Source organism: Diceros bicornis, chromosome 28, assembly GCF_020826845.1.
Source record: "Diceros bicornis minor isolate mBicDic1 chromosome 28, mDicBic1.mat.cur, whole genome shotgun sequence".
Classification (NCBI taxonomy): Eukaryota; Metazoa; Chordata; class Mammalia; order Perissodactyla; family Rhinocerotidae; genus Diceros; species Diceros bicornis.
The window spans coordinates 5,117,086-5,123,904 of NC_080767.1; positions in this window are offsets into that span (position 1 = coordinate 5,117,086).

Here is a 6,819-nt window from a genome sequence, read left to right on the forward strand (position 1 = left end):
TCCAGCTCACAGATCCGTTCTTTTGTATCCTCTACTCTGCTTTTGAGTCCCTCTAATGAATTTTTCATTTCCAGTATTGTATTCTTCATTTTTGATTGGTTCTTTTTTATATTTTCCATTTCTTTGTTGAAATTCTCACTGAGTTCATCTATTCTTCTCCCCAGATCAGTGAGCATCCTTAACACTCTTAGTTTGAACTCTCTGTCGGGTAGGTTGCTCATTTCTGTTTCACTTAGTTCCTTTTCTGGCGTTTTGTCATGTTCCCTTACTTGGAATGTATTCCTTTGCCTCCTCATTTTGCCTCTTTCCCTGTGCTTGTGTCTACGTATTAGGTAGGTCAGCTACATCTCCTGTTCTTGGATAGGAGACCTTATGTAAGTGATGCCTTAGGAGGCTTCCAGTGTGCTTCCCTCAGTTCTCAATGTTCCAGGGGTGACCCCTCTGTGGGCTACATGTGTCCTTCTGTTGTGGCCTGTTTGCTCTCCCTGTAGGCACCCAGGGACACCGAGTTATGCTCCTGGCCAGCTGTTGTAATGCTCAGCTGCTTGTAGTTGTGGGCCCTTCAGTCTGTTTATCAGGTGTGGGGAGCCCCAGCACAGTTGGCTGCAAGTTCTAATACTACATTTGTGTTGCAGTATTTCTTTTAAGTGAGTAGGCCCCCAGCATGGCAGGTTGTTAGGCTCAGGGCCTTACAATTGCTGTAAGTCTCTAGCCTATTAGTTCTCTTGTCAGCTCTCTGAGGATTGCAGCTGTGTGCGGCTGGCCTCAGGCACAGGAGCACCCCATTGTTTCAGGCTTTGGAAGCTGGGGCAAACCCCCTATGTGGGTCTTTGAGAAGCACAAGTCTTCTGCAGCTGACAAGCCCCGCCGCCCACAGGTCCACATACACAGTCAACTCAGTCCTGCCCCGTGTGCGTTCCCCGACCTCTCCAAGCGGACCCAGTCTCTCCACAGCGGGAGCCCCACACACTCCGCCACTGCCCCACACTCTCCACCCACTCCTTGTGCACACCCTGCCCCGCTAAAGTCGGCTCAGTTGCCAGGCTGCAGAGAATCCAGTCACCAATCTATGCAGGCCCACAAGTTGCCTGAGGGCTTGTTGTTGGGTGGGGCCAGTCTCTGGGGTGGGCTGCCTGCCCTGGCTGAGCTGGATTAAATCGGTGCTCTAGTGGGTGGGGCCGACCTGGGCTAGCAGGCCTCAGGGAGAACTCCAATGGCGTCTGTGTCAGCACGCCCACACCAGGCCACAACAATGGCTGCCGCCAATGTCCCAGTCCCTGGAGAGTTCTCACCCCTCACCGAGATGCCCTCAGGACCTATTAGGTGAGTCTCTTTTCACCACAGCACTGTACACCTTTCTTTCTGGTGATTTTAGGATGCTTTGTGAAACGGGTCAGTTTGTGCACGGGCCCTTTAAGAGCCGGTTTTAGTTTCTTTGTGAACGGGTTTTCTGGGGCTGCTCCCCCATGTTTTAGTAGCAGGCAAAGTTAGACATTATGCCGCTGGTCTCGACTGTGCTGGGTCCACAAAATCCCCACAGCGGGAGCGCTCCCCAGCTCAGGGCCCCGCGCCTCCAGGGAGGCTGCGTACCTGTGAGCTGCTCCCGGCGGCCGTGATGCTGGCGGCTTGTGAAGGCAGCATTTTTTCTCTCCAGACGGGAGTCGCTGCCTCTTCTACCTCAGTTAGGATTGTCCGTTGTTTCAGGAGTTCCTCTTATCCAGTTTTCAGTTCTGTCTCAGGGGTAATTTTTCCATGAGTAGTTGTAAATTGGCTGTGTCCATGGGAGGAGGTCAGTTCCGAGTCTGCTTACACCGCCATCTTGACTCAATCTCCTGAAGGATATTTTTGACAGAGAGAGTCCTCTTGGCTGAAAGTTTTTGTCTTTCATAATTTTGAATATATCATTCCACTCTCTCCTAGCCTGTAAGGTTTCTGCTGAGAAATCCACTGAAAGCCTGATAGAGGTTAATATTAGCCCTTAATATTTTTTCTTTGTCATTGACTTTTGCCAGTTTTACTACTATATGCCTCGGAGGTCTTTTTACATTGATATAATTATGAGTCCTATTAGCTCCATTTACTTGTAATTCCAACTCTTTCCCCAGGTTTGGGAAGTTCTCAGCTATTATTTTTTGAACAAGCTCTCTGCTCCTTTTTCCCTCTCTTCTCCCTCTGGAATACCTATAATCCTTATGTTGCATTTCCTAATTGAGTCGGATATTTCTTGGAGAGTTTCTTCACTTTTTAGTCTTAGTTTTCTCTCCTCCTCCATCTGAAGCATTTCTATATTTCTGTCCTCTAGATTGCTAATTCTGTCCTCCATAATGTCAGCTCTGTTATTTAAGGACTCCAGATTTTTCTTTATCTCATTCATTGTGTTTTTCATCTCCAACATTTATGATTTTTTTTATATAGTTTCAATCTCTTTTGTGAAGAATTCCTTCTGTTCATTAATTTTATTCCTGATTTCATTGAACTGTCTTTCTGAGTTTTATTGTAACTCATTGAGTTTTGTTATGACAGCTATTTTGAATTCTCTCTCATTTAGATTGTAAATTTCTGGGCTTTGAGGATTGATTTCTGGGTGCTTGTCATTTTTCTTCTCGTCTGGAGTGTTAATATATCCCTTCATACTATTTGATGGGGTAGATTTGTGTGATCGTATAGAGGTAGTATCTGGTCGCAGATTCTACCTGCCGCCACTGAGGGAGGCAGGAGCTGTGTATTCTGATCTCATCAAGCTCCATGGCAGCTGTGCCTGTCATTCTGAAGCACAGCTGACAGGGCCCGTCTTTGTTTGCATGCTGGCCACCACTGCTTTACACACATATGCACAGACACTCTGGTGGGGTCCCTTACTCTGGCTGACCAGTCAAGCTGGTGTGCCAGGTGGGGGAAGGGGTGCTTTCTTTCATGTGCACAATCCCACAGGTGCTCCTGCTCTACACTCGCTGTCTGCTCTCCTGGGCTGCTCAGCTTGGTGAAGATGTGCTGGCAATTTCTCAGCCTCCTTTTTGTGGAGCTTTCCCACAGGCTGGAAGGCAACTCCAAGAGCGAAGGAATTCCTGTTGGGCCCCCCCCCCATCCTCTCAGAGTTGCATGCAGTCCTGTACCCCAGATCACTACCATTCGGGGAGGGAGAGGAGATCCCCTTACCTCCTTTCACTGCCTCCTGAGGGGTCCAGCACCTCCACCTTCAGGCATATGGGTCTCTCAGACATCTATTGTGTTGTGTGAATGTCCTCTGTTGGCTTATGAGTGTCCTTTTCATTGTATCTTAGGGGGAAGAGCTCACTCTCCCATGATGCTGACATCAATCCATTATGCCTTCTTATTGAAGAACACACCACCATCTATGATGTATTCTTGCCAAAAAATTGAAATTGAATCTGATCAAGCCTCTAGATCCAAATTCCATTTTACAGGGGACAGAGGAACATTTTAAATGACACCATGGAGATGCAATTATCAAAATTCTGACTGTGGGAGACTATACAGGACAAATAGCTCAATTTCTTCAACAAATATATTGTAAGAAAAGATATAAAAGGGGGCCTATAGTTTAAATGAGAGTTTAAATGATAGTTAAGAGACACAACCGATTGTAATGTGCAGATTTTGAGTCCTGATTCAAACATTGCAACACAGAACCTCTGCTCCATGCTGAGGTTCATAGCCCATGGTACTTCCAGTGAAAAACAGTGTCACCTGTACCCATTTTTTTGATGAAGAAACTCAGGCTCAAGAAGGGAAGTAACCTTCCCATGTTCCCACAACTGGTCCAGGGCTAGACTCATCAGGAGGGAAACTCTATCCTTAACCCCACACCATCTTCCAGGGTCATGAGACAAAGGAAACTACTGAGAAGAGACAGAGGGGGTCACCAGACCTGGGAGAAGGATCAGGCCCAGTGAGGTTGGCAGCTGCCTTCAAAGCTCTGAGGGGAGAGAAGAGGAGGAAGGAAGAGGAGAAAAGAACCAAGATTCCTGAAGAGCCTCCTCTGAGCCAAGCCATTTATGGACAGACCTGCCTGAAGGGCCCCAGAGGAAAATCGGGGGATGTGGAGTAGAAGTTACAGGGGGCAGACTTGGGGCTTAATGTTGGAGCTGCTGAAAGGTGGCAGGAGCTCCTGGGCCTGGCTCCTTGCAATAGGAGAAGGCAGCAGGGCGGGCTCTGTGGGGTGGAGGCCCTGGGCAGCTTAGATGGGGCTGAATTTAATGGTCCTTTGGGGCGGAGCTTTTAACTGCGGAGAGGGTGGGTCCCCTCTTCCCTCTTGGCTTTGGCTGGGACAGGCTCCACCCTCAGCATCCATCCTCCTCTGAGGCCCCTAGGGCCCAGCCTGACTCATTTCTCTGCCTCTCCAGACTCCCCACCAAGAAGCCCAGGACATCAGAGGCCAGAGCAGGAACTGTGGACAGGCCCCTTCTGTCCCCTTGGCAAGAGGCTGGAAAGCGACCTGTCCCGCCTTGGGGAAAAGCTGGTTTTGCTATTTTTTCAGGAAGAAAGAATGAAAAGTTGATTTGAAGAAAAAAAAAAAGAATGAGTTCCAGATGGGTAGCTCCTGCTTTTAGCCTGGGTTCCAGGAAATTCAAGAGGTAAAGCCCAGCTGTCTTCTCCTAGCTGTGTGATCTTGGACAAGTTGCTTAGTCACTCTGTGCCTCGTTTCCCCCACATAAAAAATGAGGATAACAGTATCTACGTCACAGAGTTGTTGTAAGAATTAAATGAATTAATCTGTGTGAATGCTTTAGAACAGTTCTGGAACACAGTGAACAGTTATGAAATGTCAACTATAATTATTATCATTACTACTGGTGGAGATCCTTCAGCCTCTGGCCTTGGGAGAAACTGCCCTGTCAGATCCCTTCCCTGATTTTAATGGGAGCAGGGCTGCTGGTATTTAAATTGGTCTTTGATGACATCTTTTAGCACCTCTGAGCTCGCATGTTTGCTGAGTGAATGAGTGCGTGAACAAATGAATGAGATTCTCACACCAGCACTGGGAAGGCACTGGGACAGGCGTCTTCTCATTACAGACAGGAAACCTGGGTCTTTGGGAGGACCTGTGAATTGCCCAGGGTCACACATTAGGGCCAGATCTAAGACTGTCCCTCCCTTCCCGCCCTCCGCTCCCCAAATCTCACACACCCTCCACTTTACAGACATCCTCCTCTCCCTAAGCAAGAGCATGGTCAATGAAGGGTTGCTCAACTGCTCACAGGAACAAGGGTGTCCGGGGGACTCGCCCCAGGCTGCCCCTTTGGGGACAGACGGGAGTTGCTGAAGCCCTGAAGGAGCCAGGGCAAGGAGGCACTTGCTCCGGCCAGCAGAGAGGCTGTCCATTCTCCAGCCCCACCTGCCGCCACTCAGGCCAGCGGGAGCACGGGGCCAGTCCCCCCTCTGGGCCCGCTTCCCCTTCTGCCTGGAAGCCTGAGAAGGAGGAATGGCACCTGCAGTTTTCAAAATACGTTCACAGCAGGGAAACTCTTTCTTTGAACTTTTCTCTTTCTCAATAAAATCAACTGATGACAAATGGAACTGCTGACCTGACGGCCACACGGCCACACGGCCCCCCGGCAGAGGTGTGAGGGCTCCACTCAGCAAAGAGTCGCTGGGCTCGCTGGTCCCAAAGGCTCTTCTGCTCTGACATCCGCTAGTGCTGGGAGGTGCGGGTCAAGGGGCTCTAAGATTCTTAGGGGCGTCCAGGCTGAGAAGCAGGCGGGGAGCGGGGACAGCTGGCCAGTGTGGTAGAGGGGAGAGCACGCAGCTGGGCAGTCAGAGCGCTGGGTTCCAATCCCAGCTTGTCCACTTACTGGTCACGGTGTGCGCCTGCGCAAGGTGCTCACCTCCACAAACCTATCAAGTGGACAATACCTAACAGCGGGGCTGTTAGGGAGGTTGGTAACACGCATCAGATGCCTAGCTCCAAGTCGGGCACGCAGGAGGAGCTGAGGACTTGGTAATGACTATTACTAAGGACTAGAGGCTGCCACTGAGCCCCAGGCCATTGCCTTTCTCTGCCCCATCACACCTGCTGCCAACTGAAGCCCTCAGGGAGCCCAGGGCCAGGACAGGACCCGGGAGTCTCTGAACACTGGGCCCAGCGTCTTCTGGAATTCAAGCTGTGTCGGTTGTGTGATACTTTCTCAACAACGCCCAAGATCCCAGGCGGCTCTGGGATGTATCTGAGGTTAAAGGCTAAAAAGAGACTGTCTCCCAGGCAGTGACGAGGAAACCGAGGCCCAGAGGAGGCAGGGACTGGCGCCTGCTGATGGTCTTTATGGAACCACATAAAGCCCCCATGCGGCTACCCATGCGAAAGTGCCCCCGGCCCTGCAGCACAGACAACCTCAGGCTGTTGGCTGGGAACTTCCAGGTGGGGCCTCTTCACCCAGAAGAGTCACTTTCTCTTGGGGACCCTTAGGGGAGCCAGACACTGTCCTGCGGGCTCACAGTCTTCGGGGGAGACAAATAAAATGCATGTGGCTATGAGGCAGATAGGCCTGGGCCAGCAACAGGGAACTCCCTGGGTATGGGGGGCCGCGGGGGAGCACCTGCCTGAACCAGCTCTAACCTGCCTTCTGCCGCCGTGCCCCTCCTCTGAAACTTGCCCGACCCCGCATCTTCAGTCCTAGAAGGCGTCACCACCATCCTGCACCCAGACTCACACCACTGACCCTTCCCTCTCCTTCACAATAAGTTGGTCACCAAGTCTGCTGGAGGCTACCATCTGGAAATCCATCCCCTCCTCCTCTGCAGTCCCTTAGATGCCTCAGTCATCTCCTGCCTGAGTAACTGCAGCAGCCTGCCTACAGCCCC